The sequence below is a fragment of the Acanthisitta chloris genome, unplaced genomic scaffold, assembly GCF_000695815.1.
Source record: "Acanthisitta chloris isolate BGI_N310 unplaced genomic scaffold, ASM69581v1 scaffold17602, whole genome shotgun sequence".
NCBI lineage: Eukaryota > Metazoa > Chordata > Aves > Passeriformes > Acanthisittidae > Acanthisitta > Acanthisitta chloris.
Genome location: NW_008658984.1, coordinates 84,151 through 96,145, shown reverse-complemented (window position 1 = coordinate 96,145; position 11,995 = coordinate 84,151). Strand labels below are relative to the sequence as shown.

The 11,995-nt window shown below is 40.4% G+C and overlaps 1 protein-coding gene across 1 annotated transcript in view; it reads left to right on the top strand.

The window, feature by feature from the left end:
- Positions 1 to 64: 64 nt before the first annotated feature.
- LOC103797034 (extracellular sulfatase Sulf-1) overlaps positions 65 to 11,995 on the top strand; it is a gene marked incomplete at its 3' end in the record, with an annotated part of 92,839 nt that continues 80,908 nt past the window's right edge. Inside the window, exon 1 of the mRNA XM_009069227.1 lies at positions 65 to 169. The remainder of the gene's footprint in view (positions 170 to 11,995) is intronic.

Here is an 11,995-nt window from a genome sequence, read left to right as displayed (position 1 = left end):
TATACAGAGCATATAACATATGTTACTCTTCCTGTGCAGAGTAACAAAATTATTTGTTTGTTTCACACTCTAACAGATCTTCGCACTAACTCTCACATACCTGTGGTGCTTATGAATTATTGGCCTCCTACTTGTGAAACAAATCTAACACTGTCCTCACCACTTACAGGTGAGATATTCTATAAATAATACAGTATATAATGTGTTCTGAAATAAGATCTGTTTAGTAGGCTGAGCAAGGGGATTTATAGCTGGTGCTTTGTGATTTTGGCTTTCAACTGTGTAGCTTTGCCCATAAACCCATGTTTCAAGTTGCAGATACATTTTTGCCTTAAACCAACTTTTTTGTCAACTTTTCTTTTTTGAACAATTTGGCCCCTTTACAGGGTGTTCTCAGTTTGTATTTTCAAACACACTCTTCAGTATGAATGTGTCCTCAGAAATCATCCACAGCAATTTGAAAACAGAGAATTAGCTAAATCCCTAAAATGACTGCATAACCAGACCAGGATTTATGTGAATAAATTTGACTGGTTTGATTTTTCTCTCAGTCCACACTTTCTCATTGTAAAAAGTGATGGAAACTTTTGCAAGCTTGAAATGAAAAACAAAACCAAAGGAAAACCTCATTATGACTCTATGTCAAAGCCTTGTGTTTTGGATTTCTCCTCTTTCTCTCAGTGTGTCCTGTGAGAAGCCCAACATGCCAGCTGCAGCACACAGAGGTTTAGTCTTCCCAGCAAAGCTAAGGTGCAAGCACTGTGAGCTGCACAGCCTGCTGCTATCATTGCCTAACTGAAATGCATCCCTCTTTGTGGGTATCATCAGACCACAGATCAGATGATCTATAAGAAACCATATTTTTTCAAGAAAGTGCATAGCTAACTACACATGCCCAGCTTGTTACTGTTTTACTAGGAAAAAAAGCCAATCTAGTTTCTCTAGCACTGCCAGAAAATCTTGCTGAGAAACTAGGAACAGCAATTCATGTTTATCCTTCCTTTATAATGATGGGGCTGTTTAAAAGACAATGCCCACAGGGCAGTCCAGCTTCTTGTCAAAATGTAATCTACTGTTCCAGATGGTAAACATTCAAAGACATATTTATGGTGACTTCTACATACCTTCCTTTGACATTGGCTTTTTTTTTCCCGGAGAGCACTTGTGCTGGGTACACACATGAAGTTCCCATTAGCATCCTAGCAGCTGTAAAAGTGTTCAGAACTCACAAAGATGTTCCTCACAGCAAGATAAAAATAATCTAAGGAAAAGATCTGAGACCAGTACAAGTTCCACAATGTGCTCAAGGTAAAAAATTCCAGAGGTACAAAAGATCCATAAACTGCTGCATGAAAGCTGTAACACATTTTTGTTGCGGCTAATTCATCTTTGCTTGATATGGAATGCTGAACATACCAGGCATGTCTGTACTATCAACTCTGTTTGTGATGTGAGGGAACCTGCATTGCACAAAAGCTGGTGTTTCTTTTTCTGCCAGTTAGAGAAGACTAGGTGGGATACTTATTGTCTCCATAGAGTTTTCAAAGTGTCACCCTTTTTTTTTCCCTCTCACTGCTCTGAGCAGTGAGGTAGAGCACGAGAAAATGTTTTCCAGCCAGAATGTGTTCTGCCTTGAATTGTCTTAATTATGTGTCAGTTTATTGCTTGTCAGGGGCTTCCTCTTCTTAGCACTTTATAATCGAGGTGGGTGAGCTTGTTCCATCATAATATGCAACTTCAATTTCTGATGCTTGGCATGTCTCCTTGGCCTTTCATTTATTTTTGTCTCTGTTTCAGAGGAAAAAAAAGAATTATGATTGGTATAATTTCACATTGAAAAAAGCTCCCTTGGTGAATTTCCAAATGGCATGTAAATACACCTTCAAAAAGCAGGCTAAATGAAAGGTCATTAGGGAAAAAAATTGCATGTAGAAATCCAGAAGTATCCTAGAGATGGCAAGTAACAGTGTGAAAATTATTGTAACAGCTCTCATTCCAGTCAGAAACTGATAAAAACATTTAAAATGTTGTAATGTTGGGGACAGTGTTCCTAAATGTGGAAGCCATTATAAAACCCACACTCAGTGGAAGTTAGACAGCTATGGAAAAAAATATTTTGAATGATTTGCAAATTCTGTTCTGGCAAGAACACTTCATTGCAGACTATTTTGACAGTTTGCAGATTTTTTTATCGAGCTTTGTTTAACTTACATCTTGCACTTGATGTTATATATATGACCAAACGTTCATGCAGGATCAGGAGTTTGAGCTTTGTGTAATGGCAGGACTCATTCTTACCCAGGCGAGTCAGGACACTTGTTGCAGATGTCATGGGAGTCATGGGTTCCATGATTTCCTTAGCTTTAGAAAGAGCTTTGGGGGATTTGTGTTTGAGTGGGAAGGCAGACTGATGTGATAACAATTGAGAAAGCTCCTTTCTGAGCTACTTGAGAGCTGCAGTGTTCAACAGAGAACGAGGGTCCCGTGACAACTCTGCGGTGACACAGAAAGAATCCAATTAGTGGCCACTCCTGCTGTTGATACTAGATCTCTCCTAAAACATTTCCACCATTACCACCCTCATTGTAATCCCGTCCACGATGCTGATAATGGGATCAAGAGTGTCTTTTCAGAATGCCTGTTTAAATTTTAACTGCTGTTTTAGAAGATTTTAAGGATATTAAATTAGAATGCAGTGAATAGTACAGCTCACATGAGAGCTACGTGACACGCATGTCACCCAGTAGTTGTCTTTTTCATACTAGAATTTCCTAACAGCTCCATCACAGGTAGAGCTGCTGTACATGGGCTACAGAAGGAGTAGGAAGGGTGCAGGTACATAGTGAATAATCCATTGAGTTGTGGCTGTCCCTGAGCTGCAGTTATGTGTAGACCTTGTCCCTATGCAGTTACACGTGTGGAAAGCAGCAGTAGAAGGGAATTGGAGGTTGTACAGTTCCCTTTGCTGTGCCCTAGTAGTGGCAGCGTCAGTCTGCTTCTCCCTTTAACAAGTGTTAAATCATCACTCTGCCTTCCCAGCCGGATCAGCAACATAGTATTCCCTCCCGCCTTCCTCCGGGTTCGTGTTTTGTCTTTCACTTTTCTTGCTCCAACACTAATTCACCATTTCCACATTATCAGAACACAGCGACTCTACTGTTGTTCTTATGAAGTAGGACAAGTTCAACACTCTCATGTGGTTAGAGAGGATGCTGTAAAGTGGAAAGACTCAAGGCTGTATGCAGTGTCATCTTAGAATGCAGCACAGTAATATATAAATTGCCAAACCAGACACTTTTTAGCTGAATTATTTTCACATATTTCAGTTATGTCAGTAGACTGCTTTTGAGAACCCTTGCAAGATCTTTTCTTAAGTATTGCTTGTTCATGCTCAAAAGTTACTGTTAACTGGTGAGAGTAATTCCTGTTTAATTTTTGGTATCTTAAAATTTTTAGTTTCTGAGAAAACTAATACTTGTTTCATCTTCTCATTTATGCACACAGCAGATTTTGTATCAGCGATTTTCCCAGAACTTTAGTTCCCACTTTCAGAATCTGCTTAAAAGTTTGGTAAGCCTTTGTTACTGTGTGAGCTGTACTAATCCTGGAGCTCTGAGTCTTTCCAACCTTAACCTCCATTGGTGATTTGGTTAGGGTGAAACATTTTTGTAATAGTTGACCTTTACACCCAAGATTTTATCATGGTTTTTTTCAATTTCTTTTATAGCAAAATTTAACTTACAATTAGCTGATAATATTGCTGGGACTCAAACAAAATACTCCTTTTCACCAATTCATCACAGGCTAGTGTGGCGATATTGCCATTATATGCTGGAAGATTTCTGCATGTGGTACTGTGCTATGGAAATCCAGATTGTTTTTCGATCAATGCTAGATTATCCACAGAATATTTCATGTAGTTTCTAAATGGAAGCGAAAGACTAGAAAGTCAATGATGTTATAGTCTAAAAAAACCCTCTCCCAGTGCTGCCTGAATGTAATTATGGCACTGCATGTTGCCATTTCTCTGTGATGTGACTCTAACCCATCTTAGCAAGGCGAAGAGCTGCTCGACAGCAGCTGTATTTTTGTGGTGCTTCACAGGAGGTGAACTGTGTTTGGAAAGCCCACAGAGAAGATGGGGAAGCTTTTGGCACTAGAGTTTTGGAGAATAAATGTAACAGGGAGCTGAACATAGGGGATTGTTTTTCTCAAAAGCATCCATTAAAACAGAATAGTGGTCTGTTCCAGTATTGTAATTGCAATGTGCCAAGATGTTCGTTATTCTAGCATGTGCACTGGTTTGTCTGTTTTCACTTAAAAACAGAAAAATGTGTTGCCAAGCCCATAAATGTCTGCAAAACTGCCAACTCTTCTGACTTTTATCAGTAGTCTCATGATATTTAGCCTCCTTTGTAAAGCTTCAAGTGTTAGAGATATTACGTGAGAAGTTCAGATCTCTACTTTCTGTTTTTTTAAACCTAATCCTCCTGATTGCTGAGGCAGCTGGCTTGCATGCAGCTCCAGAAACATAAAGGAATCTTAGCAGAAATCCCAAATCTCCCTATGTAAATGCATGCAGGCTGTGTGAACAAGGTGGATTTGTGCATGTCACACCTGGCAATTAAAAAAACCCTGCTTTTTTTTCCTGAGGTTTACCATAATCAGTTCCCCCTGAAATTTCTGATCGGTTGTCTGATAAGTCCCATTTTGTTAAAGAGGTTTTATTGCAACAGAGAGTGAGGTTTCTTAACTCCTCTCATCCGGTGGAATAGCTTGCTGCCCTGGAGAAACCCATCCTTGATCCTCCCATCCTCTGCCTCCAGCAGTGTGTTCCCATCTCCTCCCTTGTGCCAGGTTTGGCTCTTGGCTTACCTCCTGGCATGTTGAATGAGCTCACCAGAGCAGTGGGAAACTGTGTTGGCTGCATGCCTAGTGAGTTGGTTCATCTCAGCAAGTGGACAGAGGGTTCACATGATGTAAGGAAAGCAGCAGGAACTGGTGGCTTGGGGTGAGGGGGAGAAACATGGGCAACACTTTAGAGGAGTGTGAGCTGTAAGATGCTCAGCTATTTGGGATGCCTCCTTACCCTGCAAACCGAGGCACTGTGTGTGTGTCTACAGGAGGTGTGATAACAGACGTGACTGTGCCAGTGTCACCACAAGCGGAAGGCTAACTTTTAACAAAAACCTGTCTGTTCTAATTTAGAGGATTGCTGCAGTGTCACTCAAAATATGGAAAGTCCTCAGTGTTTCTGATTTTCTAAATGAACAAAATGGGCTTTGGAGAGAAACTAATAAACGTTGTGGGGAGATGGGGGTAAAGAAACAGAAGTGCCTGCTGAGCTGCTGCTTTAAAAAGGTGAATGAGATTCTGAGAGTGGGATCCAGTCTGTGTAGCCAAGACACTCAAGGTGCCCTTTTGGTCTTAAATACTTATACAGCAGCTACCTAAAAACATGTTTCTCTGATCAGTGAAGAGAGTCCCCGTGAAGACCCCTATACTTTGCAGTTAGGCAAGCATGATTTCCTCTTGGAAATCTTTAAAGGCACCTGTCTCTTTCTATATGTAGGGATGGAGCTTACCCACTCACTTTACCAGGATCGCTAAGAAGCTTAAGCTGGAAGAACTTAGTATGATATTGAGTTTCTTGGTTGGCCCTCAGATGAGCAATGCCATGGATAAACACTGTCTGTATTTGAACAGCTGTGATGTAATTCCTACGCAACTCTTTAAGGTGTCTTCTATACTTTCCACAGAAGAATGCGTGAAGCAGGACTTTGATTTGAACAGCAGGATATACAATTGAAGAGACTAGGATACTTAGATTAAATGCAATTGTGGTACTGACTGTAGAAATGAGCACTCTACTCCTCCAACCTATTTCAGTGCCAGGTTATACTGACACACACATACATACACACACACACAAAAAAAAGTGCCTTTTCTTTGTAAATTATGTAGGTTACAGGAAAATGTTTTAAAAATCACCCAGTATTGTTACTTGAAAGAATGTCTCAAAAGGACTGTGGGGCAGATGAATTTTAGGGGGATCAGAGATATTGGGCGTACCTCTAAGCAGTAAAAGTGTAAAGAGGAATAATGAATGATCTTACAGAAATATGATGCTGGACAAATGGAAGAAAGACAGAAACATAAGAGATTCATGACCCATGTTTCTGGATTTACCTATGCTAAATTATCACCCACTGACTTGGCTGCCTCAGGACATGCCAGTCACAAATTAGAGAACAGTAGTGCAACAGTAAACTAAACATCCTGTAAATAATCAGCACATGATATCTTTTAACTGTCCCTTTTTTCCAAGGACTGCAAAAATGCTAACAATAGTAGATTTTATGATAATATTTGGAGTTTGGTAACTTTGTGACCAAAAGTTGCCAAGAAATATGGATTAAGCCAACCATTTGGCAATATTTAGCAAAATTTTCCTTGGTGTTGTTCCCCACTATTTTATTTTAGCTGTAATACCCAAATTCCTGAATGTGTCCTTACTAAAACACGTGAATTTACCTTGTTGTTATTTATTTTACATCTAGAGCCGATTTATGAACCGAGACTGCAACGCTATCTGCTTGGCCACCAGGAGGTGGTAGGATTTAGGGAGACCATTGCTATAGTTAGACCAATAAAAATGTTCTCAAGTTAACACAAGTTAATCTGTCAGGTGTTCCAGTTGTTATTTTTACCTCTATATCAGTAGAGGGTTGTCATTTCTTATCTCACTGTTAACTTCAGTCCATTGCTGGTATATAGGCCCATGGAGGAAAGTTTCCTGTGCTCTACTGCTCTGCAGCTCAATTTCTAAGTACAAAAGGAAACTGAGTTCGGCTTTTTGTTTCCTTCTGCTTGTTATGGAGAATTCACCTAAAGCGCATATCCCCTGAAGTGAGCAAGGGTGAAATGAAGAGACTTTGAGGTATACATAGTCAGGGATCACCAGACTCCTCAAAAAAACAGCAGTCAACATGTACAGCTACAAAGAAGTATTGAAATACGTAGATCAAATTTTTAGGTATTTTCCATCCTATGCAGCTAACAGCCAGCTTTTCCTTTCACTAAACTGCTCGGCAAACATTTCCTCTCCACAAATTTTTCGCTGTTTTTCACCTCCTCAACTTGTGAAGGGTTTGAGATGCAATAGAACCATATTGCAAGAAATAGGTCTGTGTTACAGATACTTATTTTTGTCTTGGGTGTCATGGATACCTTTAACATAAAGGGGATGTCTATCAAATCCTGTGAATCCTTTCAAGTGAATAATAATTGCCAGCATGGTCTGCAAAAGCCAAGTAAAAGAAAGACATGGCTAACTAGAATCGATGTCTGGTCTGTCTTGGACAAGTGACATTGTGCAGCTCTATCTTGACATTGTCCATTTGGAGGAGCCCTGTGTACCTTGTATTTAATCCTGGGAATTCACTGCTCTTTCTGGTAGCTGTACAGCATTTGTAGTGTGAGAAAATCATGTGTACTTTGTGCATTCTCTTTTTGTGTGCTGTGTAAGAATCCTTGGTTGCTGTTAAGAAACCTACAGGCTTATTGGAGAGAAACATGTTCTGAGGGAGCTTGAACTTACCCTTGTGTTAAGTGAGTTCTGCAGTCATACTCATATACATACCACACTGCTTTTGGGTGCTGGTTCAAGGTTGCTCTGAATAAAGCTGTTTTCTACATACTGTGTACTGTTTAATGAGGTCATCGATACAGGCATCAGCAGCTCAAGTTATGAGTGACATTACTGCTCTGACCTGCCTGCTTCACTCCTTTGCTGGAGATTACTCATGGAGTGCATGCACACACCTCAGGAGCTCCAGGGCAACATGCAGTGCAGAGCAAATTTTAATTTGCCACAAGAATATTTGCCCTTCAGTCAGAGACAGTTCAGATAACAAGAACAGTAATTCAGCCATTCTACATTTGCTGCAGTAACAGCTCTGTACTGAAGGGGAACTGTGACACTACTGCTGCCATGACAGTGGAAAAGAGACACGTAGAGCACTGGTGTGTTGAATCTGGTAGCAGTTTGAACTATTTACTGGATTTTTAGTCTTCAGCCACCAGTGGCTACCAGAACTACCACTTTTCCCTGCCTACAACAGAAGAATATGCTGGGTTTTTCAGTTCAGAATCAAACTCAGTAGTGCATTTATTTATGAGGCTGGGTGTTTGTGAAGTCATACCTTACTGTCAAACAACTAATTGCTGAAAGTGTTTCAGTTAGTTTGGATGAGAGCCTAACACAGGGCAGGCAGAGCAGGTCTCCAAGAATGCCTCACCCCTCTCTTCCAGACACCTTGCCGAGTCACATCTGGTATGAAATGAGAAGCCCATGTCTCATTCTTTAGCTTCAAGGCTCTGTGTGGGCCACTGCTATTGTCTGAAGTGTTTTGCCTCACTTCATCATGAGTCGCCAACACCTACACTTATTAGGAACAATGTTACTGAACAATGAAGGATGAAAATTCAGGTGGGCAAAAAAGTGTCATGCTGACACTATAGATAGAGGCATCACAACTGAGTCTGAGGGGAACCTTCTAAAATAGTCAGAGTAGGAGTCTGAATCATAGCTGAGAGATATCCTGAAGGAATACAGACCAGATTTAGCAAGTGGAGGATGGAAAGAAAATATATTCTTTCCCTCAGTGGCACTTCAGTGTGCTTGTTGCACATATTTATTGATCCATTTACATATCAGTCTGCTCAAATGTATACTTACTTGCTCTTCTAAGAGAAATTCTGAGTGTGCTGTTGCACTTTCAAACATTTCTAGGGCATTTGCCATGTATTATATTCTGTTGTCCAGTACCTGTAGTTGCTATAATGGACACAGGGAGGTGATCAGGTCAAAGCTCAGCTAATCTGTTTTCTAAGCAGTTTGGAAATGACATACCCATAGACCTTAATTTCCATCTTACTTTTTTGTAGTGCTAAAAGAAAATTCTTTCTTTCTTTGAAGCCTCATGTAAAACAAGAATTTTCCACTTTGGTAAAGCCAAGTATGCCCTGGGAACTGTTTGGCTTGAAGTACATATACATGGAAGTACACAGGATGGATAATATAATTTGCACAGACTAAAATAATTATTTCTATTTTGATGTTTCTTATGTGTCCTTCATATTTTTCCCCATTTTGTATGCAGTATGCAAACTGTTTTCCATTTACACTTTTATCTTTTGATAAAAAGATACTTCAAGATCTTATGTTCAATGCTTTAAATGAAGGTGTGGAGTGATGTGGAATAGTTTTAGTGAAGGCCTAAAGAATCTGAACTTAATCTTTTTCATAGGAAGTTTTGTTCTCTTCCATCCTGTGCTCTGCTTAAACACATTGGCCTTTTTTGACCTTTTCCTTGAAGAGGAAATATCTTGGCTGCAGCCTTACCAGCTTAACCAGAAAGACTTTCCACAGTTCATTTTTACTTTCCCTGCTATGGGCATTCATCTTTCCTGAATCAAAATTGTTAAACTGGATTTTCAGAGAAAAATTAATGGCCTGTGGCAGTGGTGATGAAGTGTCAAGCCTTCCTCCCTCGTATCCCCAGCTCTATTTTGCTAGTGACGAGCTTGCCAGTCCTCTTGCTGAAGATTAACAAATCTCAGGAACAAATCTCAGTTTGGTTGATGGGTTTCTTCCAAGCTTCTTCTTTACTGGTATTAAGAACAAATGTAGAGAGTTGCTGCATTTGCAATTTACTAATAATGAGTGCATTGCTTCTGCAAAAACCTAGAAATGTTGCCATGTTTTCTGTCTCTCTCTGGGCATCTTTTGTACCTACTGAAACATACAGAGAGTAAGACAGAATGCACTTAGCAAGTGAGGGGTCTATCTCAGTCCTTGGTGTGCTCGATTCAAAATACTTTGGCAATCTCCCTGTAAAAAAAATTCAGAGGCAGCAGGAAATACATCCTCACGACACTGCTGCTTTTAATGGAAAGGCTGTCATGCTCTTCAGTTGGCACACTCTTGAGAGGAGTAGAGCTAGGTCTGAACCTCTCTCTTGTCCTCGGTCCCAGTAGTAACCGTTGCAGAATTTTGCAGTTTGGGATGTCTCCATTTCTCATGCCACATCAAATTGTGTTCCATGGAGCTTTGTAATGAGATACACCACAATGTGCAGTGACAGTGTGAGAGCTGACTGTGTAGAGCAGGGAAAGAACCAGCCAATCTTTAACCTCATTTCATTTTGGTTTAGTTCTCAATGTAACTGACTCCCTTCTTGCCCCCGTAAAACATAATTGTATGATTAGCACTATATTCTTCCATAAATACTCTGTGGGGTTGTTAAGTTCTTTATCCCTCTGTCAAGAATAAGGATCCTGTCCTATAAAAAACACACTCTCAACCAGGGCCTTCACAAACTTAGTAGTCATTTCATATACTCACAGAATGATCACTGAAAGATTCAGGTTAGAAGGGACCTTGGAAGGTCTCAGGTTGTGCTAAAACTAAGCTCAGCTATGAGATCAGATCCGGTTACTCAGGGCTTTATCCAGCTGGGTCTTGAAAACACCAGAAGATGTTGAGTACACAGTGTCTTGGGAAACTTGTTCTGCTATTTGACTTTGTCACATGGAAGGAGCTTGCTTTTATTTATATCCAATTTGACTTTCTTTTGTTTCAGTCTATGCCTTTTATCTCTTGCACTCCTGCAATGCACTGCTGACTCCTGATACAACCTGGCTCTATCTCTTTATAACCTCATTACAGGTACTGGACAGCTGCTGTTCTCGAGGAGGAACAACCCCAAGTTCTCACTGCAGGGCAAATGCTCTGCCCCTCAAGTATCTTAACAGCTCACCACTGAACTTGTTCCAGTTTATCATTACTGGCCCCAAAATTGAGCACGGTACTGTAGGTGCCATCTAATGAGCTCTGAGCAAAGGGATATGACCGCTTCTCTCAATGTACTTGATATGTGGCTGTTAATACAGCCCAGGATACTCTTGGCTTTCTGGACTCCCTGGATACACTGCAGGCTCAGGTTCAGCTTGCTGTCTAACATGACTCCCAGATCCTTCTCAGTAGACCTCCTCCCAAGCCAGTCTATTCTCAGCCTGTATTATTTCAAGGGGGGGGTGTCTTCCTTCCCAGCTGCAGGGCTTAACATCTGTCCTTGCTGTGTCCATTAGGTTCCTGATGGCCCATTGCTCCAGCCCACCTAGGTCCTTCTGACTAGCAGTCCTGTCTTGAGAAGATCCACTGCTCCCTGCAATTTAGTTTCACCCTCAAACCTGATGGCAGTTGCTTATCCTGCTTAAAACACTTGCCTCCAGGTTGGTGTTTTCATTATTTTGCTTTAAATTAAGTTTTATTCTTGATTTTCATCCTGAGTTCTCAGTGTCTTTGACTAAACTGGATATTTATAAAAAGCATTATATTAAAGCAAACTCCCATTCCATCTTGTAGTTTGTTCATGATATATGCAGTTACTGCTCACTCACCTTTAAATAGCTTTTCCAGTCACAGCGAGCTGAATTTTGTGAGTCCTGAAATAAATCAATTGCAAACAACTGCACCCCACAGCCTGGAGCCTTGTCATCAGTGATATTAATGATACTATTTCCTCTGAGTTCCTTGTTGCTCTTTAGCAGTGCTGCCTTCCCTCATCTTCATGTGGCTGAAGTTCTTCCCATAACTTCATTGTTGATTCTCAGTAGTGGTGGTTCTTATATCTCTCTGTAACTTTAGAACTGATAATTATAACAACCTCATTTTAGTCCAACATGCATATCCTATTGATGCATGTATTGTCCTTATAAAGTTATTTTAAAAATCTGGTTGTTGCCAGATAAAGAATTAACCATCAGAGCTGAAATCTATGAACTCAAAACATGCAAAGTTCAAAGCCACCCTAGTTTAGAGATTAGTTTGGTGATTTTAGCCTGTGTGATTTCTACCTGAATTTTTTCATACCCACCCTCTTAAAAAGCATTCTGCTGTCTGAGCTTAAGTGCTTTGTGAATGGCACTG